Below are 13333 nucleotides of genomic sequence, written 5' to 3' on the forward strand. Positions count from 1 at the left end.
CACTATAACCCACACCCAATAGCTTAAAAATGTATATAACCAATCACTAACCAATGTTACTATTGCAAAGCAGTAAGAATTCCTGACAGCTTTCTATCAGTTCCCTCTCTGCCTTCCTTTTTCCTTTACAAATATACTTGTAACTGGAGTGTATATTCAGGGTAACTTTATACTCCAGGATTGCAATATTCAAGCTTTGGCCCCAAAACTCTCTACTTATATTATGTTTACCCTAGTATTTCCTTTTAGGTCAAAATATTCTTTAGAATGTATTGAAGGAGCCTCACTGAGGGGATCTCTCCTCTGGTTTTACTGTGCTTGCTCTAATCCCTAAGAATGCAGAGGCACATTGATCCCACCTAGAATCTGCATATGAAAGTTGGCTTCTGCCTAGGATTCCCAACACTGGACCAGACTTTGGGTTCAAGACGTATGAAAAACTCACAGAAGACATTTTCTGCATCATGAGAGGCCAACATAGACATCTCAAGCCCCATTTTTAGAGTGGAGCCCTTTGAGTTTTCCAGATCTTGTTCAGTGACCTGCTAGAGCTGTGTGAGAGGCTTCTGATGGGAACAAAATCCTGTGGCAGAATCTGTAAGTGTAACAAGCATCTTAGCAGTGGGAGGTAAGGCCACAAAATATCCAGAGCCTTAATGACAACCATAATCACAAGTATGCCTTCCTCCTGTATACTGTGTTATGGGAGTAGAGTACTTTTGTCCTTCTCCTTACCTCAGAGTTAGCTGATCAGGGGCAGGGAATATCACATCTGGAGCCAAGATATGCAGGTCCACCAGGACAGCTCTATTTTCTATTTGCATCCCACAAAGTCAGCCTGAGTGTCTCCTCCATGGATCACTATGGGGGCATCAACCAAAGGTCACTGGGGACACTCTCACCAGCATCTTTGAGTAGTGAGACATTTGAGGATGTCCTGTGCAGACTGAGGTCAGTCTGACAAGAAGGTCTAATTCTGCTCCCATTTCAGAGGAAGATTAAGTGACTCATCCAGGGTTTGTGCCTCCCCTCACAGAAAGAATCTCCTTGGTTTTTACCCAGATAAGAATTACTCCAGTTTTCTGGTTCTTTGGTGAAAAATGAGGAGATCTGGGGACTCAAACTGATCAATAAGCTAATTGCTTCTATTTCATATGGTCATTAGAAAAAGACATAAAGCAGTCATGGTCCCTACCATCAAGGAACTTGCAGTCTGGAGCACATGAATAAGTGATTGAATTCAGCATCATGTGTTCAGTACAAAGATGGACACTGTACAGGAGACTTAAACTTCATTTGGCTTACTTCCCTTTTATTGTTTTGTGAGTTTTGGTGCCACTACCTGATCAGCTGTTCATTGACAGAAGAGAAATTGTTGTTGTTATTATTTGTATTGTTTTTACCTTGCTGAGAATAAATAAATAGCTTCTAACATAATTGGTCTAGAAAAACATAAGGGTTTTGGTTGAATTCCTTGTTATTGTGTGTTATAAAATAGGGAATTAGCTAAAATAGATTAACATATAGAAACTCTGGGAATCAAATTTCTCTTCGGCAGGCTTAGAAAAGACAAAACTGAAAATACGGGCATAGAGAGCAGATGCCTAGGGCCCACCTCCTGTCCCAACTCTGTCCAGATCCACCCTCTGCTGAACCTTGACCAGGTCTGACCCCACACTGAAATCTCTCACAGAACTGCTTAGAGGAGATCAGAGTTTGGGGTGGCTACTCCTGCTGCCTCTCCGGAGCTGATGCTCACAATTTCCTGAAACCCAAAAGCAGATAAATGGGGAAAAGCCATATACTTTTGTGCCTTAAATTGTTTTTTATAAAATTAAAATTAGTGTTTCTAGAGACATCCTGTCCAGCAACCTGTTCCCCATCTCTACAGTTTCAGTGGTTTTTTTCACAAGTCTCAAAGTAACTACAAACACAAAAATAAAAAATTCCTCTGAATTGCACTTAACTCTTTCTGTGTGTGTCCCATCTATCTATATTGAGCTATTATTCTACACATTTAAAAAACAAAAACAAAAAAAATAAGAAAACAGAAGAACAAATAGAAATGCTGGGGCCCTGCATTTAAATCCTGGGAAGTATAGGACTACTTTTCAGGATGTTACAGTATTAACACACGTAGTATGAACTTCCCAGCACACTGCTCTGTGACATACTTCTGAGCACATACTACATGCTCCATAAAGATCGCATTAATGCATATACACATTTTTCAAATGCAGACTTACTCAGACTTGCCACCATCTTCCGCCTCTGTAAACATTAAAGGGCCTGCAGAGAATGCCATATTTCAAGATGATGATTGGTGGTCTTGTCTTCAGATGTAAAGTATTTGTGTTATGATAAGGGTGTTGCAGTGAGGGACTCGTGCTGTGATTGCTTTTTCTAGCTGAGTGGTATAATGGGTCTAGGAGCAGGAGCGTCAGCAATAAGAAGACTTGGAATAACAGGAGACTTGCAATAAGAAGCTAATTCATGGACCCTTTTCAAACCTGCAGAATTTTGTTACTTACAGTGAGGTTTTGAATACCAAATAATTTATATGCACATTGAACCTTAGAGGCAAAGCTTGGCTGAGTGACTCTCAGCCCCAGTCTTGCTGTAGAATCACGTGGACAGTCTGAAGAGAAACCATAACTTGTGCCCTCCCCACAGATCCTGTCTGTTTCACTGGGTGGAAAAATTACTGTTTTTGGCCAGGCACTGTGGCTCATACCTGTAATCCCAGCACTTTGGAACGCCGAGGCGGGCGGATCATGAGGTCAGGAGATCAAGACTACTCTGGCTAACACAGTGAAACCCCATCTCTACTAAAAATACAAAAAAAATTAGCCGGGCATGGTGGTGGGCACCGTGGTCCCAGCTATTCAGGAGGCTGAGGTAGGAGAATGGTGTGAACCTGGGAGGCAGAGCTTGCAGTGAGCCGAGATTACGCCACTGCATTTCAGTCTGGGTGACAGAGCAAGACTCCGTCTCAAAAAAAAAAAAAAAAAAATCCTGCTTTTTAAAATGAATTCCTCACATGATTCTACCACAAGGCCAGGGTCAAGCACGAGGGCTTCCAGATACTTTAATGAGAAGTGAGTTCACCCTTTGTTCTAGGAAGTCACAGGGCCTGCTCTGCTTGGTTTTGGTAGGGGCGTGTCAGTGTAGCCCATATTTCCACTGCAGCAACAGAAATTGCTGGCATGCCCTCCTTTTTCCTCAGAGTTATAGAATAATTTAGAGAACATTACTGTGTTGAAAGTTATTCTGTCAGATAACTCCATTCAGTCTTATAAGTCAGAACTAGTTCTCTTAACTCATTTCACCTGTAGTCAAATTAAGGCCTCACAGCCGGTTGCAGTGGCTCATGCCTGTAATCCCAGCACTTTGGGAGGCTGAGGCAGGTGAATCACCTGAGGTCAGAAGTTGGAGACCATCCTGGCCAACATGGTGAAACCCTGTCTCTAACAAAAATACAAAAATTAGCCGGACATGGTGGCGGGTGCCTGTAATCCTAGCTAGTCAGGAGGCTGAGGCAGGAGAATCACTTGAGCCTGGGAGGCGAAGGTTGCAGTGAGCCGAGACCGCGCCACTGCACTCCAGCCTGGGCAACAGAGCAGGACTCCATATTAAAAAAAAAAAAAAAGAAGAAGAAGAAGAATTCTGTCACTTGATAAATATGTATTTTCGGGAACTCTTAACATTCAGGGATGTGGCCATAGAATTCTCTCCAGAAGAGTGGAAATGTCTGGACCCTTCTCAGCAGAATTTATATAGAGATGTGATGTTGGAGAACTACAGAAACTTGGTCTCCCTGGGTGAGGATAACTTTAATGTGTAATTCCTAATACTTTTTCAGAATTTCATTTTCTTCCTTTGTAGAATGTCTCTTAGGAGCTTTTGCTTTGCATGAATTAATTTCAGTTCCTTCATGAAAAAGTTGGGCATTTGGTGGTATAAAAAATAAAATCTTTAGGATGTTTCATCTTTACGTAAACCTTCTTTTGAGCTAATTTGTTTCCTTCACTCTAGGCTAGTGGTAATTCTGTAAGTTGATGATATAAAATAATTGTCTTTCACATCTTTTTTTTTTTTTTTGAGACGGAGTCTTGCTCTGTGCCCCAGGCTGGAGTGCAGTGGCACGATCTCGGCTCACTGCAAGCTCCGCCCCCTCCCCGGGTTCCCGCCATTCTCCTGCCTCAGCCTCCCGAGTAGCTGGGACTACAGGTGCCTGCCACCTTGCCTGGCTAATTTTCTTGCGTTTTTAGTAGAGACGGGGTTTCACCATGTTAGCCAGGATGGTCTCGATTTCCTGACCTCGTGATCCGCCCACCTTGGCCTCCCAAAGTGCTGGGATTACAGGTTTGAGCCACCGCGCCCGGCCGTCTTTCACATCTTGACATGCAATTTGCACTACTTATTTTTGATTCAGTAGTACTCGGTAGTGAAACTTAAAGCCCACAGATTTAAAATACTTAAATATTCTAAAGATTCTGTCAGAAAACAATATTTGGATTAATTTTCTAGAATCTTCCCTAATTTCTCTATTCTACTTAGCATAGTACTAGGTTGGTAATTGGAGTATCCCCAGCAATAATCATGTTAATTTTTTAAAAATAAAACAGGGGTTGCTATCTCTAACCCAGACCTGGTCACCTGTCTGGAGCAAAGAAAAGAGCCCTACAATTTCAAGATACATGAGACAGCAGCCAGACCCTCAGGTTGGTGAGAGTGAATGGAGGAGAGGACACAGGCAAGGAGGCCAAAAGTCAAGAAGGAAGCCAGGCCTTAAGATGTAGTTTGGGAGGCTGAGTACTGTGGCTCACGTTTGTAATCCCAGCACTTTGGGAGGCCGAGGCAGGTGGATCACCTGAGATCAGGAGTTCAAGACCAGCCTAGGCAATACAGTGAAACCCTGTCTCTACTAAAAATACAAAAATTAGCTGGGTGTGGTGGCTTGTGCCTATAATCCCAGCTACTCAGTATGCTAAGGCAGAGAGAATTGCTCAAAAACCCAGGAGGCAGAGGTTATGGTCAGCTGAGATCACGCCTCTGCACTCCAACCTGGGCAATATCCAGCTAGACTCCATGGCAAAAAATAAATAAGTAAATAAATGTAGTTGGGAAGCTCTGTGACAAATAAAATAATTTCCAAAAAGGCTGCATTTTTTCTCATAGGGTCATCTTCTGTCCCATGCTCTTAAATCCAAGAATTCTGTTTTTCCTTTTGTATCTCCCTTCAGGTTTACAGGGAGAGCCAGTGTCCACTTTATCACTTACCAAGGGCTGCATGATCTGACTGCTGTTCATTGCTTTTGGGTACCTGGGAATATTTGTATTATTGAGGAGCTCTGTGTTAAAGTTTTTTTTTTCCCCCAAATACTGTTTTTGCATCATGTCTAAAATGTGTAAGGTGAGTAGTAGACATATTGGGATTTGGTTCAGAAATCCCAGGAACACCAGGGACAGATGGTGCATCTTTTCTGCTTGGTGATTTTTTTTTTTTTTTTTTTTTTTTTTGAGACGGAGTCTTGCTCTTTCGCCCGGGCTGGAGTGCAGTGGCCGGATCTCAGCTCACTGCAAGCTCCGCCTCCCGGGTTTTACGCCATTCTCCTGCCTCAGCCTCCGGAGTAGCTGGGACTACAGGCGCCCGCCACCTCGCCCGGCTAGTTTTTTGTATTTTTAGTAGAGACGGGGTTTCACCCTGTTAGCCAGGATGGTCTCGATCTCCTGACCTCGTGATCCGCCCGTCTCGGCCTCCCAAAGTGCTGGGATTACAGGCTTGAGCCACCGCGCCCGGCCTGCTTGGTGATTTTTAATCCTATAGAGGTTGCAAATGTAATTCTACAAAAAAATTCTTACTCAGCAATTTTATCAGAACAATAAGCATTTTCCTAAATATGAAAAAATGTAATTTTATTTTACTTCAAAATGTTATTGTTTTAATATAAACTGAGATTTGTAATTTAAACTCTACTTTTCCAAGTTTTCAAATTATTTAAAGCATGGGTTTCCAACCTTTGGCTTCCTTGGACCACCACATTGGAAGAAAAATTGTCTTGGCCACACATAAAATACAGTAACATGACCGGGCATGGTGGCTCACATCTGTAGTCCCAGCACTTTGGGAGACCGAGGCGGGCAGATCATGAGGTCAGGAGTTAGAGACCAGCCTGGTGAAACCCCATCTCTACCAAAAATACAAAATTAGCTGGGCATGGTGGTGCACGCCTGTAATCCCAGCTACTTGGGAGGCTAAGGTAGGAGAATTGCTTGAACCTGGGAGGTGGAAGTTGCAGTGAGCCGAGATCATGCCACAGGCACTCCAGCCTGGGCAACAGACCAAGACTCAATCTAAAAAAAAATAAAAGTGATAAAAATTATGCTAACACCAATAATAGCTGATGAGCTTTAAAAAAAAAAAAAAAAGGGCTTGCAAATAATTTTTGTGATATCCACCACCACAGATAAGTAAAAACGTCCTCACATTCAAAGTGTTGGCCAGCATTGAATTTCTTAAATGCGCTGTGTCATTAACCAGCTTAGAACATTGCTAAGTGTATATTAAACTCTCAATTGTTACCTTATTTCTTAATAACCATTATCTTTTAATTTTGTCTTATTTAGTAGGAAGCCTACTGAAATTCTGTTATTGAGATCTGTCTATATATAAAAATGTGTATTTCACACAAACACACACCTATGTAAGTTTTATATGTGTATAATAAATTTTTACTTAACTTTGCTGATAGGTTCTTGGAAACAGTAAGCAAAGCAACATATTAAGAAAACTAATTTTACCAGAGTTTAATTAATACAAGAGGTATGTTTGCATGACATATAGCAACATTGTTCATTTAAAGATGCAGTTTTCAAGAACCTATTTTGAACATAAAGTGAGGGCTTACTGTACATCTCTGTGCGACCTCGATTTTTCTGATAAATAAAAATTGTATAACTATTTAATGTGTACAGTGTAATGATTTGATATGTATATACGTTGTAAAATAAAATATAGTCAAGTTGATGATCACATCTATTACCTCAGGTAGATAACCAATTTTTTTGTAGTAAGAACACTTAAAGTCTACTGTTGTAGCAAATTGTAAGCATACATTACAGTGTTACTAACTATAAACAATGCTATTTTGCTGATCTAATGCTGATGTACTTTAGATTTTTCAGAGTTACTCAACTTATAACTAAAAATTTGTCTTCTTTGAACATTTCTTTATTTTCCACCCTCAGGCACTAACAATCACCATCAATCAATGTTAAAGTTTTTTTTTGTTTGTTTTGTTTTTGAGACGGAGCCTCGCTGTCACCCAGGCTGGACTGCAGTGGCGTGATATCCACTCACTGCAAGCTCCGCATCTCGGGTTCACCCCATTCTCCTGCCTCAGTCTCCTGAGTAGCTGGGACTACAGGCACTCGCCACCATGCCCGGCTAATTTTGTTTTTATATTTTTAGTAGAGACAGGGTTTCACCATGTTAGCCAGGATGGTCTCTATCTGACCTCGTGATCCGCCCACCTCGGCCCCCCAAAGTGCTGGGATTACAGGTGTGAGCCACTGTGCCCAGCCAATCAATGTTAAAGTTGTTTAAGGTTACACTTAAGTTTTACAATTGTGTTTTCTATTACTGTGAAAAATGACACTAAAATTTTCACATTGAATATATGGATCACTTATGATAATATGGTACTTTGACAATATTAGTTATTCTAATGAAATATGTTTCCATTTATTTGTGTCTACTGCAATTTCTGTCATTTTTTTTTTTTTTTTTTGAGACGGAGTCTCGCTCTGTCGCCCAGGCTGGAGTGCAGTGGCCGGATCTCAGCTCACTGCAAGCTCCGCCTCCCGGGTTTATGCCATTCTCCTGCCTCAGCCTCCCAAGTAGCTGGGACTGCAGGCGCCCGCCACCTCGCCCGGCTAGTTTTTTGCATTTTTTAGTAGAGACGGGGTTTCACCGTGTTAGCCAGGATGGTCTCGATCTCCTGACCTCGTGATTCGCCCGTCTCGGCCTCCCAAAGTGCTGGGATTACAGGCTTGAGCCACCGCGCCCGGCAATTTCTGTCATTAATGTTGTATTTAGTGTATACATATTTCATTGGTTAAATTTACTTTGATTACATTTTTTATATTATACTATTGCAGATGAAAATTGTTTCTTTCTTTTTTTTGGAAGGTTTGTTGTTACTATTTGGAAATGCAACAAATATTTTTATGTTGGGCCAGGTCCAGTGACTCATTTCTGTAATCCCAGTACTTTCAGAGGCCAAGGCTGGTGGAACACTTGAGCATAGGAGTTTAAGATGAACCTGGGCAACAGAGTATTAACTCCAAAAATCTGAGACGGTCTCAGTTAATGTGGAAAGTTTATTTTGCTGGCCAGGCACGGTGGCTCACAACTGTAATCCCAGGACTTTGGGAGGCCGAGGCGGGTGGATCATGAGGTCAAGAGATCGAGACCATCCTGGCCAACATGGTGAAACCCCATCTCTACTAAAAACACAAAAATTAGCGGGGCATGGTGGCACGCGCCTATAGTCCCAGCTACTTGGGAGGCTGAGGCAGGAGAATCGCTTGATCCCAGGAGGTGGAAATTACAGTGAACTGATATTGCACCACTGCACTCCAGCCTAGCGACAGAGCAAGACTCTGTCTCAGAAAAGAAAAAAAAAAGTTTTATTTTGTTAAGGTTGAGGACACATGCCCCTGACACAGCCTTAGGAAGTCTTGATGACATGTACCCAAGGTGGTTGGGGCACAGCTTGGTTTTATACATTTTAAGAAGACATGAGACATAAATCAATATATATATAAGATGTACATTGGTTCCATCCTGAAAGGCAGGACAACTCAAGCAAGGGATGGGGTTTCTAGGTCACAGTACATGAGAGAGAGACTGCTGTATTCTTTTGAGTTTCTGATTTGCCTGTCCAAAGGAGGCAGTCAGATGTCCATTTATCTCAGTGAGCAGAGGGATGACTTTGAATAGAATGGGAGGCAGGTTTGCCCTAGGCAGTTCCCAGCTTGACGGTTTAGCTTAGTGATTTTGGGGGCCCTAAGAGTTCCAAGATTTATTTTCCTTTCACAAGATTATGTATCCTGATGCTTTAATGAATGTATTTATTGAGTTTTTGTTGATTTACCCTAGAGTTATATATATATACACACATATATATGCATGATTATGTAATCTACAAACAGTAATGTTTTTATTTCTTTTCCAAAGCTGGAGAGCTTCGTTCAATCCTTTTCCTTGCCTAATTGTTCTCATACAAGTTTTTAGTAATATGTTAAGATTAAGATAGAAGTTGTGGCCCTGGAGCAGGCCTGCAAATCTTGGCCTCAGCTGTGGTCTCTGAAGCAGCCCTGTGTCTGTACAGTTGAAGGATCTAACAGTGATTACAATTTCTGTAACTGTAACAATGATTACAATTTGGCAGGTAAAGAACTACTTTTGTTCTGTCCTCATGCTGATGAGATTACCTCTGCTTTTGATGATTGTGTTAACAGAGATTTGGACAGTCATGGATTCTTTCTGGGCCCTGGAAAGATTAAATTTCCTTGAGGACATTATCTGTATGGCAGGCAGTAAGGTAGGGTTTTGAAGTTTGTCTGCATATGATAGGCCAAGTACCAGGTATATGAATGGGTTTGGCTTCTACTGACTACTGGGGAACAGTTTTCACAGGTCTCTCTGAGTCCGTGAGTGTGTACAACTGGCCATGGACTGTGACTGTGAGGGCTAGAACTGAGTCACATGGCTGCTTCAGGGACCATAGCTAAGGCCAAGATCTGTAGGCCTGCCTCCAGGGCCATGGCTGGGTGTGTCTCCTGGCAGTCTCTTGATAGGAAGGACCACTTGTGTACTCTAGCTGAGAGGAGTTTGAGACAGGTTGCAGAACTGCTTCAGCATCCTTAATAAGACCAAGCTTAGTGTACCATGTTTTGTCTGCAGCCATGTCTATGGGCTCTTGAGTTGGCCACCTGGGTGAGGGCCTGTTTTTTCCAAATATCTCTACTTGATTTTTGGCTCCACTGAGGTTTCACAATCCTAACCAAAGGCAAGTACCTTTCTACTTAGGTTTTCTGTGAGTTTACTACTTAACATATCTTACCTAAGTGGAATCATACACTGTCACTTTGTTAGTGTCTTCACTTAAAATAATGGCTTTAAGATTTATCCTTATTGTAGCCTCTGACAAGATATTTTCATTTGAAGCTAAAGAATATTTCATTGTATGTATAAGCCACATCTTTTTAAATCATTCATCTGTTAAGGGACATTTCAATTTTTTTTTTCCTTTTGACTTTTGTAAATGATATGGTTTAGATCTGTGTCCTCATTCAAATCTCATGTCAAATTGCAATCCCTAATGTTGGAGGTGGGGCCTGGTGGGAGGTGATGGGATGATAAGGTTGACTTCTCATGAATGGTTTAGCACCAGCCCCTTTGGTACTGTCTTTGCCATAGTGAGTTTGTTCTCCTGAGATCTCACTTTTTAAAAGCATGTGGCACCTCTCCTTTCACTGTCTCTTGCTCCTGCTCCCACCATGTGAGGTGACTTACTCCTTATTTGCTTTCTACCATAATTGAAAGCTTTTTGAGGTCTCGCCAGAAACAGAAGCTGCTATGCTTCCTGTACAGCCTGCAGAACCATGAGCCAGTTAAACCTTTTTCTTTTAAAAAAAAAAAAATGGCCGGGCGCGGTGGCTCAAGCCTGTAATCCCAGCACTGTGGATCACGAGGTCAGGAGATCAAGACCATCATGGGTAACACGGTGAAACCCCGTCTCTACTAAAAATACGAAAAACTAGCCGGGCGAGGTGGCGGGCGCCTGTAGTCCCAGCTACTCCGGAGGCTGAGGCAGGAGAATGGCATAAACCCGGGAGGCGGAGCTTGCAGTGAGCTGAGATCCGGCCACTGCACTCCAGCCTGGGCGACAGAGTGAGACTCCGTCTCAAAAAAAAAAAAAAAAAAAAATTACCTAGTCTCAGGTATTTATAGCAATGCAAGAATAAACTAAAACAGTGAATATTGCTGCAGTAAACATGGATGTGCAAATATTTCTGTCAGATACACTTTGCATATTTTGAGTAAGATGCTCAGAAGTAGAATTAGTGGGTCATAGAATAACTTCATTTTTTTTTTTTTGAGGAATCCACATACATTTTTTAGGGGGCTGTATCACTTCCTACCAACTGCACAAGGGTTTCAATTCATCTACATTCTTGACATTTGTTATCTTTTGTTCGCTTGATGTCGGCCATTCTCATTAATACACGAGAATACCTCATTGTGGTTTTGCTTTACTTTTCTTTTTCTTTCTTTTTTTTTTTTTTAAGACGGAGTCTGGCTCTGTCACCCGGGCTGGAGTGCAGTGGCCGGATCTCAGCTCACTGCAAGCTCCGCCTCCCGGGTTTACGCCATTCTCCTGCCTCAGCCTCCTGAGTAGCTGGGACTACAGGCGCCCGCCACCTCGCCCGGCTAGTTTTTGTATTTTTAGTAGAGACGGGGTTTCACCGTGTTAGCCAGGATGGTCTCGATCTCCTGACCTCATGATCCGCCCGTCTCGGCCTCCCAAAGTGCTGGGATTACAGGCTTGAGCCACCGCGCCCGGCCTGCTTTACATTTTTCTAAAGATTAAAAATTTTTCAATAATTGTTTGCTATGTGTATTTATTCTTTGGAGAAACATTTTCATCTGTTCATTTGTTAATCATGTTACTTACTCTTTGTTGACTTTTTGGAGTCTATTCTGGGTGTTAACTTCTGTCAAATGTATACTTTTTACTTTTTTCTTAGTTGCGACTCTGACTAAATGTTTATTTTAATGTGCAGAGATAAATTTAATATAATTCCATTTTTCTGTGTTTTTAAATGTGTTACTCATGTAGTTGATGTTATATGCAAGAAAACATTGCCAAAACCAGTGTCATAATCTTTCTTCTTGTATTTTCTTCTAAAAATTGTAGAGTTATGCTTCTTACATTTAAATATTTAATTTATTCAGGATAGTTTTTGTATATGGTTCAGGATTTTAAATTTTTATGAGTACACAGTAGCTTTATGTATCTATGGGTTACATGAGATATTTTGATGTAGGCATGAAATGCATAAAAATCATATCAGGGTAAATGGGTATTCGTTACCTCAAGTGTTTATTCTTTGTTTTACACACAACCTAACTACATTCTTTTAGTTATTTAAAAATGTACAATTAAGTTGCTTTTGACTATAGTCACTTTGTGTACTAACAACTACTAAATCTTACTCTTTCTAATTATTTTTCTACCCATTAATCTTCCCCACTTCCCCCAGTCCCCCACTACACTTTCCAGCCTCTGGTAACAATCCTTCTGTTCTCTATCTCTATGAATTAATTTAATTTTTAGCTCCAGCAAATGTGTGAGAACATGCAACATTTGCCTTCATGTGCCTGGCTTATTTTTCTTAACATAATGGCCTCTAGTTCATCCATGTTGTTGAATATGATGGGATCTTGTTCCTTTTTATTATTGAAAAGTACTTGGTTATGTATGTGCACCACATTTACTTTGTCCATTCATGTAATGATAGACATTACAGGTTGCTTCTAAATTTTGGATAATGTGAACACTGCTGCAGTAAAAATGGAGGTGCAAATATCTCTCTGATGTCCTGATTTCTTTTCTTTTATGTACATACCTATGAATGGGATTGCTGGATAATATAGTAGCTTTATTTTTCATTTTTTGAGGAACCTCTAAGCTGTTCTCCATAGTCGTTGTACTAATTTACATTCCCACCAAGAGAGTGCTAGAGTTCACTTTCACTTTTCTCCACATCCTCACCAGTATTTGTTAATTGCCTGACTTTTGGATAAAAGCCATTGTAACTGGGGTGAGATAATATCTCATTGTCGTTTTGGTTTGCACTTCTCTGATGATAAATGATGTTGAGCACTGTGTCGTATGGCTTTTTGTTATATGCTGTCTTTTGAGAAATGTCTATTCAAATTTTTTCTTATTTATCATCAGATTTCAACCTATAGAGCTGTTTGTGTGCCTTATGCATTCTTGTTATTAATTTCTTTTCTTATGGGCAGTTTCCAAATATTTTCTCCCATTTTGTGTGTTGTCTCTTCGCTTTGTTGATTGTTTCTTTTCTTTTCTTTTTCTTTTTTTTGAGATGGAGTCTTGCTCTGTTGCCAGGGCTGGAGTGCAGTGGCGCGTTCTCAGCTCACTGCAAGCTCTGCCTCCTGGGTTCACGCCATTTTCCTGCCTCAGTCTCCCGAGTAGCTGGGACTACAGGCGCCCGCCACCGCGACCAGCTAATT

At 41.2% G+C, this 13333-nt stretch overlaps 1 pseudogene; it reads left to right on the forward strand.

Moving 5' to 3' along the window:
- Window positions 1-3681: 3681 nt before the first annotated feature.
- LOC117084995 lies at window positions 3682-11568 on the forward strand (annotated as a pseudogene).
- Window positions 11569-13333: the final 1765 nt, after the last annotated feature.

The sequence above is a fragment of the Trachypithecus francoisi genome, unplaced genomic scaffold (genome assembly GCF_009764315.1).
Source record: "Trachypithecus francoisi isolate TF-2019V2 unplaced genomic scaffold, Tfra_2.0 Lachesis_group1, whole genome shotgun sequence".
Classification (NCBI taxonomy): Eukaryota; Metazoa; Chordata; class Mammalia; order Primates; family Cercopithecidae; genus Trachypithecus; species Trachypithecus francoisi.